Source organism: Heliangelus exortis, chromosome 2 (genome assembly GCF_036169615.1).
Source record: "Heliangelus exortis chromosome 2, bHelExo1.hap1, whole genome shotgun sequence".
NCBI lineage: Eukaryota > Metazoa > Chordata > Aves > Apodiformes > Trochilidae > Heliangelus > Heliangelus exortis.
In genome coordinates this window covers 66,349,229-66,367,355 of record NC_092423.1, presented here as the reverse complement: position 1 = coordinate 66,367,355, position 18,127 = coordinate 66,349,229, and the positions used below count along the sequence as shown (strand labels likewise).

The 18,127-nt window shown below is 41.8% G+C and overlaps 1 long non-coding RNA gene across 2 annotated transcripts in view; it reads right to left on the bottom strand.

Annotated features, from left to right (window-relative positions):
* Positions 1–18,127, bottom strand: part of LOC139792737 (uncharacterized) — a 145,019-nt gene that overhangs the window by 28,411 nt on the left and 98,481 nt on the right. For both annotated transcript variants that reach the window (XR_011724379.1, XR_011724378.1), the window contains exons 5-6: positions 1,766–1,886; positions 1,104–1,197 (exon numbers count right to left, since the gene is read on the bottom strand). This is a non-coding gene — a long non-coding RNA (uncharacterized lncRNA). The remainder of the gene's footprint in view (positions 1–1,103; positions 1,198–1,765; positions 1,887–18,127) is intronic.

Here is an 18,127-nt window from a genome sequence, read left to right as displayed (position 1 = left end):
TTTAAAGAGTCTTGTAATGGAAGAAGATAACCTATTAAAGGCAATAGTGCCCATCTACCAACATAATGTTCATGCTGCTCTGGCTCTCTATTTTGGTAATGAAGCCCTCCCTGCTGTTTTCTTTTGTGTACACTTCCAGTCTGAGACGGAAATGTAACAAAGGTGTCATTTCCCAGAAGGGATCCCTGCTTCCTTACTTGCCTGTACTGAGGGAACTGGGAGACACCCAGATGTAACTGCTAGGCAATGGACATGAAATTCTGACAGGACTCCAGAATTAACAGGAGCTGTCTTTCACATCTCTGCAGCCCTTTGAAATTCATATTTGCTAATAGAATTATGTGCTTCCAATGCAAGCAGTTCTCTTCATTTTTTTCCTCTGACTAGCATCACCTCAAGGCTCACCATGAACTAATTATTATCAAAAAACCTCTGGAAGGACAAAATCCACATCTCACTTTACCCTGAAAAATCCCCTGGAGGGAATATTCCCCGTTTACACCAAGAGGCTATTCTGCTACCAGACAGCACTTGCTGTAGGAGCAGCCTTCATCCTGGTGAAATGTGGCTTGAGAGACAGCAGGAATGCTCAACTCAGCTGATCATTCAGGACAGTATTTCTATGTGAACACATCCACATTTCATCCCTGAGGCAGGCTGAGGGTTCACATACAATGAATTACTGTGGTTCAAGCGATGAGTGACTCTGTCTCAGTGGAGAAGCAGCACAGGATGGCTGAGCCTGTCCAACATTTCAATGCCACTGTTGAAAGGAGGGAGTCCCACAGCACTACATCACTCTTAGACATGCTTTCTGGCTCATCTTCAACCAGCTCTGGAGCTTGCTGGGAGCCTCTAGGAATTGATACAAGATAGTAATCCAGCAGCAAATTATCTCAGAAGAAGCAGTTGAGTTTTCTGCCAGGGTAGATTGAGTTTTCTGCAAATTTTTTTCAGTAAAAAGTTTTACAAGCTGCAGAGTCAGCATTAGACTGCACGTCTGAAAGCAAGAGCAAGGGTAGGGAGGACAAGGAGGAAGAGGAGCTCTCCTTCTCAGCAGATGTGAATTGTTTGTAAACCTCAGCCATAACATACAACTTCACCTTTGGGATCACGGGGTGTGTTGACTCTCATCACTGCAAAGGGATCCAAGTAGAGTGGTGAGCAAGGAAGGGTAAAAATTCTTTGCACTACACTCTGACAGAAAAGAAAAAATATTTGTGTGAGCAGACTTGTCCAAACGTACATATTTGTGGAAGAAAATCATAGCACGAGACCTTTAATAGATAGGATATATTAATCTTTTTTTTTAACTGCTTTTAAAAAAAAATCTGCTTAATATAAATCACAAACAAACAAACATTTGGCTCATCATTGTTAATGATTCAGTGCCTTGTTCTTCCAGTGAGAGGAAGCACTGAAATCCAGCACTTACAGGCTGGATAACAAGCTGTTAAAAAATGACTGGGAAAACTCCTAATCTTTCAGGGAAGAATTGAAAAATAAAAGGGAAGGGAAAGGAGCAGATTGAAAATTTAATTTTTTTAGTTCTTTGCAGGTTCCTTTTCAAGTAAAAGATGTTAGTTTTTAAAAGCCTGTAACTGCACTGCTTTGTACTTTTAATAAAGACTTCTTAAAGACATCGACTTCTACGTGGCCTACAGCCTTTTCCTACGGGGGACACATGAAATGGTTGTTCTGGCAGCAACTGCTGATTTCCCAGCCAAATATCTCCCCTTGTAACCAGGCATAGCTCTGTGCTTACCCAAGAGAAGCACCTTCAGGACTCCTCTTGTCAGAGCGACTGCTGAGGCATCAGTGACCCACAGCTGCTATCACCACACCAGAGAAGTCCTCAGAAGCGATTCCCAAGCTGGGAGGCAGGCCTGTGAGGGCAGAAATTGCGTTGTCCAACAATACACACCTACCCATAGTTGGCAAAAAATCAGCATAGTAACAGCTCAGAGGCAGAGACAGGCAGCCAAAAGTTTGTATCTGCATTATCTACTTGATGGACTAATATCATTACATGATCTTCTCCTCTCATGGACCCAGGATGAGCTCTGCAACCCCACACAAAGTGGTTGTGGTGGCCTGCAGGTATTTATTATTTACTGTGATCTCCAGAGGTCCATACTAAAAGCTGCCTGGGAAAGCAGGCTATGTTTTATCCACCACTTGACCCAGTTTCCAGCTGCTCTGTTGAGCACTTCTGTCATCAGTGACAGAGCTGAATTATGCTCAGTGAAGTAGGTGGTGAGTTACGTGGAACCAGCTTCCAGAGGAAATTAATTTCTACCGAGAGGCTCTGGCTACTTGAACTTTGTTTTTAAAGCTGTGTTTTATTGCAGTCTAAGTTAATGAAGAAAGGTAGCTGACAGGCTGCTGTGCCATCTGTGTTATCGCTCAGACACCTTTCTTCCAGCAGCAGAAGCAGCAGCAGAGTAAGAACATCCACTGAAATGAGCTTCCATTTGCACTCTCCCTATTGCCACAGCTATTGCTCTACTATTGCCATGAGAATTAATCAAACTTCCTTTTAATACAATGCTGTGCATATGGCACCTCAGCCAAGACTGTTCTTGAGCAGAACAGACTGCAAAAAAGTACTGAATGCTCAGCCTTCTGCCTGGGAACCTAGGTAGGGGATAACATTCATACAACCCCTACCTCTCCTTACAAGCACCTGATCTCAAAAAAAAACCTTTTCTTCTTTTATTCTGCCAGACTCACAGTGGATCTCCCTCCAGGTGCTCTCTCTCTCTGCCCTGTGCTTGACCTACTCTTTGCATGATGAAGGATTTTGGAGGCCCTCAACGGAGGCCTTGATGCTTAATACAACCTCTGTCCTGCTATCTGGACTAAATCCATAAATCCAAATAATGTATTCTCCGTAATACATCCATGTTGCATCCATACTACAGAATTTACCCTGAAAATTATGATAGCCACTCTGAGCACCCTGTGGATGCTGAGTATCACATTGACATTCAGGTAGGTGACTGCTTCTAACAGCACTTACCCCAAACGTTTCAGTCACAATATCTGTTGGCTCTCAACATGTTCAAAAGTTTGACTTTCTACATTTCAAAGACATGTGGGAAAACGTGGGAAAAATGCAAGAGTATCTTTTACCGGGGAGAGGCTTGTTATTCCACACTGTTAATCTTAGCACAGAAAACCAAGCACACACATTTCTGCTTGGGATCCTTTGCATGAATGTTGCTGGAAAACACTTTGATGTGATCAGATGCTTCAGAGAAGTTCCACAGCAAACGAATTAGAAAAACAGCAAAAGGGCTGAAGCAAAGACTTCATAAGAGGGGATACTCTTGTACTTTCTATTGTTATTTTGAAGAAAAAAATACAAAAAAACATGAAAATCAATGCTCTAGTTTGCATGCCTTTGAGGCCCCATATGCTAGGAAAGAATCAGGTAAAAGGATGTGCAAACAGTGAAAAGAATTTTTAAAAATAATGCTCAAAACTACCAGAAACTGAGAGGTGTTCAGGCATATGCCTTAACCTTGACACAGTCTCAGGCAAGAGCAAAAGGGCATCTCTCACCTACTTTTTAGCTACTCCAGAAAATGTAGATAAAAGACTAACAACTTCTCAGTCTTCACCTATCTTTATCCTACTCTTTCATAGAATATTTTACATGTTTGGCTAGATGACATAAAAAAGGTCCCCCACACTTGACTGGCTGAAAAGCTTCTTGACAGCAGAATGACATGGTTTTCTACAATAAAACCCAAATGTGCAGTAGTTTTCCTTGCTGTTTCTAGATCTCCTGATCAGTATTAAATGCAGACACCTCTGATTCATCGGAGTGCATACCCAGCCTTCTCACCAGTACTTGTCAACCATTAGCATTCAAAATTAATGACTCAGTTCCTCATCAGACTGCTTTAGAAATAGAACAGTTTTTTCTAAGCAATTATGAATTCTGAAGAGATTAATTTGTCTTCGTATTTTTAAACCAATGAGGTTTGATACTCAAACTCTCCTTTGTAGCCTCGAACACATGAAAGTCACATGAAATAACGTGGCTCCAGAAGTCCATGCCATATGGTCAAAATAAATGCATGAAGCTTGCTATCTTTTTTTGTCAACTTCACAAGTTTTGTAGACAATACACAGCTAAGTGTCAGGACCAGACATAGGCAGTCCTTGGTTTTTGCAGGGATAAGACATGGCAGCAGGGTGATGGTCATTGCCCTCTGGGGTAGGTGAGAGTAGAAGGGCACCCTAATGGCACACCCTAATTTCACATGGGCACCCTAATGAGTTGCAGAGGATGAGCTGCACCTTTACAGCTACAGCATGAGGTCAATAAGCAATACACCTAGTCCCCAGATTTCAATTGCAATGAAATCAGAAGCAACAGACACAAGCCTGTAAGTGAGGGACAAAATTTTTATTGTCTTCTTTGAGTGTAAGAAGGACATGTGCATGGAGACCTAAGTCTTGATGTCCCATAAAAGGTACCAGATGCACAGGTAGTAAAACTCTACCACATAAAAAGTAACCTTAGATCTTGGGAAACCTCAGGGTGCTATTCTTCCAAGAATATATTAAAGTCAAATAATTTATTCCTGCTCTAAGCCATTTTAGCAGCTATAAAACCAGAGGGTAGGGGACACCAAAACTTGTTTTATATAACAAAAAATAGTTTTCCTTTTCCATTCATCTTCTCACTAGACACATCTGACCAGTGTTGATCAAACTAGACTATATTTACTTCCAAGAAAAAAGATAAAGTTAAATTTTCACTGGGAGCATAAATGTTCTCATAAAAATGTGTGAGTGACAAAACAAAGTAAAAACCTAAAGAGACATACAGGACTAGAATCAAAATGTTTGTCATTTCAGCCTTCAAAGTTTTTCCCTTCTTTCTGTAGGTGCACCTCAATTCCATCATCATATTTCACTGTGATTGCCATTAAGCTGGGATCTGTTTTCTGAGAGACTGGTGTCATGGCAAAGATGATTCCTGAGACTTTTGCAGCTGATGTGAGAAGAGGTGCTATTCTCTGGGTCTAATGGGGACCAGACTGTAGTCCTGCTTCCTGTCTTGTTTGTCTACAGCACAGCAGTGGCAAGACAGCTCACAAGAGATTACAGTTCCAGCTGGGCAATGTAACCAGGCAGGGTGCTAAGACAAAAATACTAAAATAGCAGCCCTAAGTAGAGGACTGAATGAAAACCATGCTGCTGACCTGGATAGATCAAGGGTCTTGTCTGTCACAAGGAGGTGAAATCCCACTGTGCTCAGGTATGTGCATAGCCATCAGAAATAAATATACATCCTAAAAATAAATCCCCTCTCGCAATTAAGCCCCACAAAAGTTCTTACGTGTGCGGGTCTGCGAGCTTGTTTGTATCGCATTACTTGCCTGCGGTTTCTGTGCTGCACATTGCCTCTCATCCAAAATCTCTCATCCCCAAACCTCTCTGCAGCTAAGGGTCTGCACAGCAGGGGCAGGTCAGACAGATAAAATCCCTGACACTTTGCAGTTCCTTTTAAAAAGTCTGCATGCAAGCAGGGACCGTGACAGCTGCGGGACTGACAGCCCTGAAGCTGCGTGGTGCTGCTACAGCTGCGGCGCAGCGGGCAGCGCTTCACCTCCCTCCTGCACCAGCCCAGTGCAGAGGGACCGCAGCAGGGGGGAATTAGACTCAGAGCCAGTGCTTTCTAAGCTTCTCTGCTAAAAGGTGCCGAGTTTGCATCTATCAATTAATTTTATGCAGGGTCTCCCCCCCGGGCAGGGGCCGGAACCACTACCTCATGTCACCAGCTGGTGAGCAGGCATCGTGAATTTGTACCCACAGTCAAGAACTGCAAAGGCAGATTCTTCTCTCTGCTGCATGGTTAGAGGAGAGCTCCAATTTGCAGAGCAGCCTCAGCCTATCTTTGCGATTCAAACAGTTCAGAGAGCCTTTTCTGAGAAGGCAAATGTTTCATTTGCATTTCCCTTTTCCACATATCGGGTACTGGGTACGTATCGCTGACAGCAGTCACACAGGCTGCACATCACACAGCACTTATGAGATCTCCTTTTGTGTGTTTCACAATAAAAATACCACTGAAAATCCACAGTGGCACAGGTCATCCTCCAAGCCACAGTGTTTGCTAAGTGAAGAGAAACATGCAAGGCCTAACGTTGTTTCATCCAGGGCAGCCCTGACTGCACACTGGAAGCTCCCTCAGCACAGTAATTGGTAACACAAGAGGGGTTTTTATGAAGTGCTGAAACTCCAGTTTAAGTGAAACACATTTTCTAGCAAAGATACAAGCCTTTTTTGAAAATATAGTGTGTATTATAGAGCTAGAATGTACCTTCATTGTATCACTGCCTTTCTTTGGAAGATGGGTAAAGGAGAGGGTCACACTTCCTGACCTAGCAAGCCAGATGCCTAACAAAATCTTCATTCACCATGTAATAGTATCCTAGTACTTACTCTGCCTCCCTTCACTGTCAACCACTTCCATGTCCAAGACCCTGGATTCATCCCCAAACCTCTCTGCAGCTAAGGGTCCTGCCACAGCTCTCACTCAAGGTGCTGCCTGCTTATCCTCCCAAAAGCAGGCAGAGGAGCCACCCTTTGCTCTCTCTCCCACAGAAGCTCCTGTGCTGTGCAGATCTGCACATCAATTATCTGCAGTCCCTAGGAAGCCCAGGAGCAGCTTCTTGCCTATCCCTCTGGATCAAATGCCATTAAAAATAGGCACCAAACATGCCCCATCTTTTCTTGGCAAATGCACAGGTTTGATTCTTGCTAACTTTCCATTTGCCTCCAACTCAGAGAATCATCCCATCACTTTGAAATTTAATGGAGAACTGTGCAAGAGTACAAATACCATACATGCCCAATGCTCATCTATGAGGAGCTGGTTGGAAAGGAGTCAGAGCAAATGAGATCTCCTGGCCTTGGGAACCTGTGTCTGGAGAGCAAACAAGGAAGCTGCTTCCCAAAGGGCCCTTTGCATTTAAGTCTGATAGGGCTGAAAATCAGCCTAGGCAAAAGAATCTTTTTCTCAGAATAGTCCTTTAGTTGCGGAGGAGTAAAGACACACTTTCAGAAGCACTGTTGTGGCTTAATCTTCCTAAATACCATTTCACAGGAGGCCAAGCACCCTGTATTTTAAGGAGATTTCATAGAATGTTTATCTTAATATAATCTCCCACAAACATTTGTGGGGAGAGTTTTATTTAATGCAGTCTGTGATCTGTATAAACATCGCCATGGTATTAGGCTAACCAAGCTCTGAGCTAAACTGCAAGTCGTGTGGGAGCTTTATTTGGGATATTAGAGTATCACAGTTCAATATATGAATTTATTTGCAGTAGACTGCTGGGAATTAGAGATTAGTCATATGGGGATTTTAACAGTTGTGTAGTTATGAGAGGCTGACTCAATGGTTTTCATCTCATAAAATGTCACCCAACTGTCTTGTTACTTCAAATTATAACATTAAGAAGTTAAATACTTAAATCCCCAAAGAAAGGCTTGAATTTAAGGGTAGGAGGGAAGGAGAAAAGCATGGGAGAGAAGAAGAAAGGTATGTGCAAACACAGTTCCACACTCTTCTCACAAGGAACTAGAAAAATGGCACTAGTACTTCCAAATTTAATTTTCTCTCCATGACCCTGTGTCAGATTCATTCAGTTTACAAGTCAATTTTGTATTATTGTCAGCCTTGAAAACTTTCCGTGGGATCCACAAATCAAGTTGTGAGTCTTTATGACTCCTAAATCACCAGTAATCAAGATTCTGTCCTGTTGGTGCTTTGGAGATCCAGACTCAAATCCATCTTAATCACCCCTGCAGTGGCTGTGCGTGCTGGCTCTGGATCTTCTCTGAAGAAGTGCTCTTGTTTCAACATGGAGGACAGACATTCCCCAGGCTGCCTCACTCTTTTTCTCCACTCTCTGCAAAGAGCCTCTATATATTGTATGTATATTGCTAGGATGCTCGGAGAATCTGTGAAAGACACATCTTAAAATACTAGAAAAGATGCACTAAGTGAAGGATCAGATGTGATTACCTGCTGCTCTGCCCTGATCCATATGTTGACTAACTCAGTACTAGAACAGGCAGAGGATGGAAAAGGAAAGGGATGGGGACAAGTTGAACCATAGCACAGTTCCAATATACTCTGCATTCACTAGGTTTTATTTCATGTTCACACAGAAATCCAGGTTTCCGTGACATCCAAATTCGTGGCTTTTTGCCAGGAGCAATAACTACTACTTGTTATTAGCAGAGACCACTTTTCCTATTAGAAGTCCATCCTTCTTCCCATTCTAGGCTTGGTATTGATTTCATTTACACAATCCTACAGTCTATTTAAGTTCGTACTTTCAGGAAAGTGATGGTGCTTTACATTAGGAAGTGTCACTTGCTACATTCACATATGGCAATTGCATGGTGAGTTGAAAAAGCAGCAATCAAGAGCTGTGTGTGGGAGTTCCTGATTTGTGTCTCAGAGTTACTGCCTCTCTGCCAGGTATAAAGGCAGAAACAGAACAAACTCTTCTAGCAAAAATAATGCTATTTTTGACTGGTTGCATGTAACCAACACCAAGGATCAGATTTCTTATGTCAGTCATGCTATCTTATTAGCCAAATATCTGTATTGAAACCTATATTTTACTTCCTGCAGTCCAGTTTCCTGGTAATTGTTCTGCCTCAGAACAAACATTCAGATAGACAGAAATTATCTGATCCCAGAATCTTCATATTTATTCCCACAAAAGCGAAACCAATTGCAAAATCCGTACAACAGTCATAAGCTTAAAATCTTGTCTCATACCACTTCATAGCATGGAAAAAAATGCCAGTACTCCGTGATTTTCACTCTATTCATTCATCAAATTCTTGGGTTGGTGGAGCCAGGAAGAAGAAAATGACATTAAACAAATGCCATGGAAAACCACAACCTGTTAAGAAAAGTTAGCTATATAAAACTTGCACAAATACTGAATGTAGCCCATTCGCTACCAAATCGACTCTTCCTGCAAAAGTGCCTTCTCCTTAGCAAGTTTCTAGAAAAACAACCTTATACAGGATGCTTAAACTGCTGCAGAACTGAAGCCTCATATAGGTTCTTATGATCTTGGCTGCATCTCCTTTTTTCCCCTGCCCTTATTTCCAATTTGCAGAGGTCTAAAATAGCCACTGTAATTGATTAGGCAGAGCGATCCTGATGTAACTCTAATCTCAGGAATTCCCTAAGCTGTGGGATGCAGAGGAGGTACATCAGGGTAGGCATCAATCTCTGACACACCACAGCAGTTTTCATTTTCTTACCATCTTTTCAAGGAAGTACAGTTTTGATGCTACTCTTCCTCTGGGAGACTGAGTGAGAGAATGCACACCTCAACTCCATCCCTTGCACTTCAAAGCTTTAACTGAATGTGCTTGGTGTAAAATGGTAGTTTTGCTGTCACAGGTAGAGACAGCTTTCTACCTAGAATAATCTAGTGGGTCACCCAGTGGTGCCAGCATCCACTCCTAGAATAATAATTTCTCTTAATCACTTTGAGAAGAATAACTTATCCTTACCTTTTGTGGCAGACCTCTGTGGCACCCTCAACTTTCTTCCCACAGGCACTATTTTTTCTGGACTGAAGAATGGGACTTACACTCCCTCTATAAAAGCTACAGCATCTAGCACCCTTCTTGTCCTTTTCTGAGCATTTTCCAGTCCTACTGCATCTTAGTTGAGATGGTGTGATCAGAACTGCATAGATTTATATAGGGACATAATGATATTAGATCTCTGTTCCTTTTCTGATCATGTCTAGCCTTCCATCAAGAGGTCATGAGGGAACTGAAACAATAGTTTTTAATAATGCAGAGGCAGTATCTTCTGTGCCCAAGCTAAAACAGCTTCGGCTACAGGGGATCCCTGGCTCGAGATGAATGAGAGGATGCCACCAATAGAGGAAAAAAAAGACTAAAATGAAACAAAATGAGGCAGTCAGGTTAGAATTTATTTTAAAAGATGAGACAGTGAAATAATAAATAAGAAAAATGTACGCAAGCTTTCCAAGCACAGTGTGTTGGAGGGGTGAAAAAACCCTCATATTTTATTTTCAAGCTGCGGTTTGAAAAAGTGTCGCTGAGGAAACCATACCAGAAATTTAGGCTATGTCTGTGCTGCACAATGCTAATTTACCCAGCTGAGCTCTGTGCTAATGCAGCTATATTGCTTACAGTACTTACAGCTAACTGGTTTAGAGCTCTTTCTGAAGTCTCTTCACTAAATTGCACTGTAGAGTGGAGAAATAGTGGCTTGGGTTTTTTTTTTCAGCACCACAGGGTACCTGGAAAAGGCAGACATCACACTACTATGTCCTTTATACCAGTAGAATAGCAGCTGTGGTACTGTTGCAGACACAGGGTGTTAAATATAACTTGCAGAAAGACCCCAGCCAGGACAACCTATGCAGCTTAAGCGTGCATAGATGAATATGCCTACAAATTTCAACAGAAGTGTTCTCAGGCAAAAAGTTAAATCCAGGCATATGGGTCTTCTGCAGAAGTGAAGGCCTAAAATTGGTAACCACCCCACGCAATGGAAACCAGCTCTTCAGCAGAGCCTGTGGAAGACACTCCACTATTGGGGTGGCAGTGCCAAACACAAGTGGGTGTTGTACCTTGGATACAGCACTCACCGAGCACTCAAATGCACATTACTCTACACAGGCTCAAAACATGAGAGATGGACTGAGTCTTGCACAGTCAAAAATGCAGCTGGAACAGGTAGACTTACTGTGTTTGCTCTGAGAAAGGTTATTTCTGTCCATAGCAGAGCAACACCACCTTGTGCACAGAGAGTTGGTGCTCGCTGAGGGTGGAGGGATTCCTCCTCCAGAGGAGTCCCATGGTGTTACAGCCTGGCTGCTGCTTCTGCTTAAAGCCCTTAGCCACAAGCAAGCCCCCAGGATAGCCACCTTCCTGGTGCAGAGCTGCTTGGTGTGCCTCAAAACCCTCAAGGAATGGAAAGCCTTGGGCCACTAAGTCCTGTCCAAGAGCGCACAAAGAGACTCAGCACTGGAGTGGTGCTTGGAGGGGATGGACCCAAGTATTTCTCAGTAGCTCTTGAGTGAAATAGGCATAGAATAATGATACCTGTACACTGGAGCAGCCATCCCCACAGGCTGGGTCTGGGAAAAACCCAGTATTAAATTATCAGCTACCCATGACACACACAACTGACATGGTAGTTGATGTATTTTTGGCCTGATTCCTGTCTGTCAGCTCCCTTTAGTGGATTTTCCCCCTAGCTAATTTTAACCAAATTTGAAAGACAGGCTGTAGTCTCACAGATAATTATATTTTTATAAGTTTCAGGGATCTGGCAGCTGGAGAGAGAAGAAAGACCAAAATTAGTGCTTTCCATTAAGGGAAAGCAGGCAAAACTCAGCCACTATATATTCCAGAAAGCCTGGGAAAGACAGCAAAGCCATACACATTCAGTAGCAGAATAGCATCAATGGTGTTTGCTCTTGCCAGAGCTTTGTACAAACAAAACTTACACAGTTTTGCAGTACAACACCCCATAGGTGTTCAGTTATAATTAGTTCTGCTATTCGCATAATACTTTCTATTATTTTGTTCAGGTATTTGTAATAGCACAGCTTCCACTGAAATTACAATGATTTGTGTGACTGGTCAAAAAAGTAAAAAATACCTATTTTACCATGGGAAAAAAAATGTCGTTATGACATCTCAGCAATTACTTTTATTCTTCTTGAGCAGTCTGTTTAGAAAGTAAATTATTAGAAAGTACAGTGAATGTTGTAATTACTCGAAAAGGAATTCAAGGCATCTCAGGCCAGTCTTCTGTTACATGTCAAATTAAGGGAAATCGTATTTTGCCTTTAAATTAAAAAGAAAAACAATCCTTAAGAAATAAAAATGTCATTGTTCAGGGAAGAGTAATAAAATATGAATGCCTGTCCTTCAGTTGACTGTCTTTGTAAATGAGCAAGAACTCTAAAGTCAGTAAATTACCATTACCCAAGCTTCATAAATCCTCAGTGGTTGGATTTTACACATAGTTTAAGTTACAAGACCTCAGAAGAGGCTAAGAAAGATTCATGTTGTGTATTTATCGGCAGAGATGAGTTTTCCTAACTTTCTCAACTCTTACTTGCAGTGTCAACATGAAAAAAGTTGCTCATCACAAAAATTGGCTGTTCTAAAACACAGCTCTCTGCATGTGAAGCCATAAAGACCTATGGTTACTCAGTAGAAGGAGAGGTTTCAACTGCTTATAATTTAGTGGAATGCTACTAGCTGATTATCTGCAAAAGGTAACAAAAAAAGCAATACAAAATTAAATTGAAAGTAAGGCTACAATTAGCAAACACCCCTGAAACTTGGAGCACAATGTACAAAGTAAAAAGTGGAAGAGGTGATCAAAACAAGAGGTCAAATATGACCTTACGTGCACTAGGTTGCAGGAATCCTACTGGAAACCACCTGAGGATCAGTGATGGCAGACGGGTTCCTCCCATAGGGATTTAGTCCCTACGTGAAGCAACATGCAGAACCATAAAGGATATATAACAGCACAGTTTGAAGGGGGGAAATTCATGAAAAATAAACAGAGTATCCAGCCGACACTACAAAATAAAACAACTGCTGAAAAGCACGTTGTGCCTAGTGGAAAACGCATCTAAACTTGTCTGCACTGTCGTTGATTAAAGTGGTGGGGGAAATGTCTACACTTGAGCACAGAACCCTGAAAAAATCTGAGATTCTATTTCTCATTAATTGTCAGTGAAATTTGAGCTTCTAGGTACCCCAGCACCTGTGTCACTTGCACACTTCTGATGACTTTTACTCCCTTAGTCCCTTTGAGTGAAAAAAACTCAGCGAGCTGAGGACATGTTCATCTCCTTAAGTGATTCCAAAATACAACCAATATCTTGTCATCCATTTACAGAAAAAGAGAGACCTCTATGGCAATGGACAAATGAGAGGAAACCACGATGACCTAGCTCAGAGCCAGACCACATGGGGATAGGGGCTGTAGGAAAGCTGTTAATTAAACATTGCTCCTACTATTAATAGGCTGATGGAGGGCATCATTATCAAAAGGAAACATGTTCATCAGTTCTAACAAGCTGTTTCTTGTACTTTCTCTGTTAAGAAGGAAGGCATTTGAGTATGTCAGATTAAGATTGCTATTATATTCTGTCATGTGGAGTCCCTGTAAGCAACCTACGAGCTTAACAACACAGAGCACTCAGAGCACAGCTTTTACTGTTTCCTGTGCCTTTGAACAGCACTTGGTGACCTTCAATATTCTGAGCAGGGACACAGAAGGGCTGTATTAAGAAGGAATTATTAAATATTGATTTATGCTTTTTTTTTTCCTGGCATTGGGTATCAAGATAAATGCCAGAAATTCATCTGTCTTGTTGAAGCTGACCCGGAAAAGGTGCTTCATCAAGTTCAAGTTCATAGAAAAGGAAACAGGCATAAAAAAAGAAGAAACTTTTCCATTAAAAAAAAAACCAAAAAGCAAACAAAACCCCCCACAAACCTAGCTAGTCTTTGTCAGTATTTGGACCAGGTGCCACAAAAAAGTTTCCGTACCTGGTGTTAGCTCAGACACACAGTTATTGATGCTGTTCTTCTGCACTACCACCACAGATCCATTCACTCACAAAAACTCAAGAAAATGGCCCTAGTAGTGAGACTATGGGGGGCTCTGCAAGTGTTTATGCAGTGCTCAGGAACTTTGCTGATCAGAAACCTGGCAGTTCCCTGACTTCCCACAGAACACAGCCCATAATCTTTCAACCAGGAATTCCTGGGTCAAACGCAGTAACTTAAGACATCTTTCTACTAAGCTGGCATAGACTGCAATGTTCCCAGCTCACAGCAGCTTCTGCAAAGAAGTTTCCAAATTAACATATGTTTTCATGAGATCTCAAAGAGAAATCCTGAACTTTCTTATTTAACCTCCTGCTAACAAGAGAGGGCCCTTCAACAATTGCTTCTTTCATTCACTCCAAATTAACAGAAAAAAAGACCCAACTCATGTTGCCTCCAGAGTCCTGCTTTGGATTTTAAGGCCAGCATGACTTTGTCCTGAACTGGATGAGTTCCAGGGCTGAAGGCAAGGAGACTGCCAGCACTCACAATTGCATTGAAGCTCAGCTGCAACTCAAACTAGGATATACAGTCCTTCTGGCACCTTCAGTGCTACTGGATCCACTTTACAAAGGGAAAGCTAGAGGACATTTTAATGACTTATTCCAGCCCTAGTCTGGTTGCTCACAGTTCTCTGCTGACAATGCAACATACTCCTTTGAACTAGGGCTTCAGCTTACAGACATTTTTTTTTCCAGAAAATTTGGAACAACTGACCCCTCTGGAAGAGCTATAGCCCAAAGAGGTTGTGCAGTTTTTGTCCTTGGAGGTGTAAGGACACAACTGAGTAAAGTCCTGAATCACATGGTCTGCATCTCACTGCCCACCTCACTTTGAGCAAAAAGGGGGACTTTGAGCAAAAGGTGGGACTACAGATATCCCAAGACCAAGTCCAACTTGAATTACCCTATAATCCTGGGAAAATATAGAAGACTTGAGGATAAACAGTATTTTGTAATTTTTTTTTCTCAGAGGGAATGAGGCTTTTTTCAAAATTAAAAAAAAAAAAAAAGTCCTATTTTCCCTGTGTCCTGTTTGGGTACCATCACAAGATGGCAGGGGTTGGAGGGGGCCTCAGGAGGTCATCTAGTCAAGCCCCCTGTTAGCCTAGAGCAGATTGCAAAGAATCCAGGTGGGGTTTGAATATCTGCAGAGAAGGAGAGTCCACAATCCCTTTGGACAGCCTGTGCCAGTGCTCTATCACCCTCAAAGTAAAGAAATATTTCCTCACGTTCAGACAGAACTTCTTGTGTTCCAGTTTGTGCCTTTTGCCACTTGTCCTGTTGCTGGGCACAAGAGTCTGACCTCATCCTCTTGATACCTAAGTCTTTAAAAATAATGGATTAGAACCCCTCTCAGCCTTCTCTTCTCTAGGCTAAACAGTCCCAGGTCTCTCAGTCTTTCCTCACAGGAGACATGCTGGTATGGACTAAACAGCACCTGTCTGATCCAAAGCACAGACCCTCAATTCAACCTCTTGAGATTCAAGCCTAGTTCTTTGTTCCATTTTAAATGCTGACTGGTTATCTGCCATCTGTATCAGTCTTGTGGCCTAAAACATTCAGAAAAAAAAGAAAAGTTAAGGGTTCATCAACGACATTTGTTGGTGTAAAGAGAGAAGAACCCTTCCCTACAAGTCCCTTAGTAAGACCTGCCAGACCAAGTAGTTTTCCATGAAAATCTGTGGAGGAGTACATGGAAAAGCCTGGAAAACACTGGGCTAAAGTAGGCCTAATTTACATGTGTATTTCCTACTGTTTCAGGCTCCTCATTGAAGCAGATGTTTTCAGCTGGAGATGATGTAACAGCCATTTTCACCTACAGGAAAATATGGGCAAAGGCAAAGTTCAGTGTGCATGGCGCAAAAAGTAACAGCCTGCAAAGCTGCTCATGGCATAGAGAGTCCCAAGAGAATTTTGTTTCGGAAAGGGAGCACAAAAATGTTTGCTTGGAAGTCTTTCTGGTGCATCACAGAGGCCATACAGATTGTGTAAGCCATTTGCTCAAAGCCATTTGCACAAAATCATGGAACCACAGAATAATTTAAGTACAAAAGGGTCTCTGGAGGTCATTTAGTCCAACCTCCAAAGCTGACTACCTGCAAAGATGAGATAGGAAAGAGTTTCTGGGAAACTTCTTCCAGTGTTTGGCTACCTTGTCCATGAAGTTTTTATTCCTTATATCTAGCTGTAATTTCTCATGCTGTGACTTGGGTCTGTTGCCTCTTGTCCCTTCTCTACTCATATGCTCCAGCCCCCTATATAGAGTAATATAGTCATAATATGTCATATGCTCCAGCCCCCTATATAATATAGACTCACTCCAATTTCCCAATATCCATCCTGAGCTAGAGACTCAGAACTGGGCACACAACACCAGACATGGCCTAACAAGTGCCACACAAAGGAAAATAACCACCTCTCTTGACCAGACAATTAAGACACTGCTAACCCAGCTCAGTCTGGAGTTGGTCTCTAGTACCACCAAATGCAGGGCTTCCAGAGATGAAAGTATCCAAGCATTTCCGCAAGGGCTGGTAACAGGAAGAGAAACAGGAAAAGCCTCCCACCCCATGTTTCTTTAGGGTTCTTACCAGCACTCCTGCCTGCCCAACCACCACCCTGGAAACTGCAGAGAATGATGGGAGGGCTGAGGCCAATTTACACTGAGTTGTGAAACACTTTTTATGGTTTTCACAGTGTAAGTCTTCTGTAAGAGATGGACAAGCAAAGACATCAGCTGGCAGATGGACTGCTAGAGCATACAGCTCCACCATGTCTGGTGAGAAAAGTGACTAATGGAGGGCATGGACAGATGCAGCATCTACTTGTAAAGGAAAAAAGTAAAATCTGGTGTATGTACTCTTTTGTGCAATATCTGAACTTACTTAACTCGTGACTGAAGTACTGTAAAATCACAGTGTGAAAAACTGGGAAATGTCAGCTATGCTGCTGAGAAAACCTACCCCGAATCAAAATTTAGACAATTCGCTTCAACAGCATTTCCCATTGTGACTGCCCTCCCTTCACCACGTTTCTCTAAAATGGCAATAATTCTTCTTTTATTTCCAAATCATAATACAAGTTAATTCTTTTGCTTTCCACTTTGGAAACTAACTGTTATTAAAAACAACAATTTTGTTCTTTCTTCAGGTACCACTTCTGCCACTTTTGTTTGTAGTAAGCTATGTTTTGCCCTATGATTACTCCTGTTTATTTCTGGGGTGACAGAGGTGGCAAATTTGGGCCCATAATATCTGTGTGCATCAGAAAGAGAGTGGAAAAGAGACAGTGAGAAGTGATTAGACTACCGTGTATTCTCAGCAACCACCCACATATGCCTGCACCCCCACAGGAAAAAATTCTCACTCTACAAAAAGTTATTAATTATATTTCAAAGATCTACAGGTTAATTAAGCTGTTTTGAAAGAAATGGCTACAAAATCAGTTTCATTCTGTCATTACAATTAGTCAAATTAAAAATCCAATTATATATATTTTTTTAAAATCTACTAAGAAACCAAAGACTACAGGGGAGTCTAGGACACTAATTTTTTTTCACATTGCCTTCTTTTATTGAATTTAATGGCATCAAATTCCCAAATGCCCAATTTCCAGATGATATGCTCGTTTTAAGAGTGGGCCTGCCCCTCCATGGTTTTCAGTGAGCAGCCTGTACCATAGGATACCAGTTTGAAAAGCCATGAAGCCATAAGTCAAGAGAAAAAAAAAAACAAACAAAAACCTCCTAAAACTTACTCAGAAGAGTAGAGATGGAGCAGAGAGGGGCTTAGAGGAGTGAAAAATGTTGATTTTCCCAGAGATGCCAGTGAAACTTGTGGCAGGACAGAGATTAAAGTTTCCAGTCACAACAAGTCCATCACAGGCTAACCCTTCTTCTACAGCAAATCACCCCATTGTCTTCACAGGCTTTGGGCTTTCTTGGAAAAATCTCATTAACCAAAGGACAATTAAGACATCATACCTAGGATAACAAGGCTTCTCCTGGGAGTGCTTCCAAAAATTATGTCAAAACATGCAATAAGATAAAACATACCATATACATATATATATATGTATGTACATGCACACACATACAGATGCAGGCAGACCTAAACAGCACAGTAGTGGGCTGTCCCTGCAATAGAGACTTCACAGAATCTTAAACAAAACAAAACTAAGATAATAAACTAAAAATTAAAAAGAAAAAAAAATTAAATCCCCAAAATAAAAAGCCCAGAGATCACTAAGATTAAAGATCATTCCAGGCAGTTTGGTGCTAAGGGCCAGTCCATGTACCTTAAGTTTGCACCATAGCCCTTTGAACAGCAATGACCAGAGAGCATCACCAACATAAAACTCCTGGTCAGTCTCAAAGGAGCCAGCAGACAGGAGATTGTCATGTGAAGTCCACTTCTTCCCAGATTCCAGAGCCTATCTCTGTT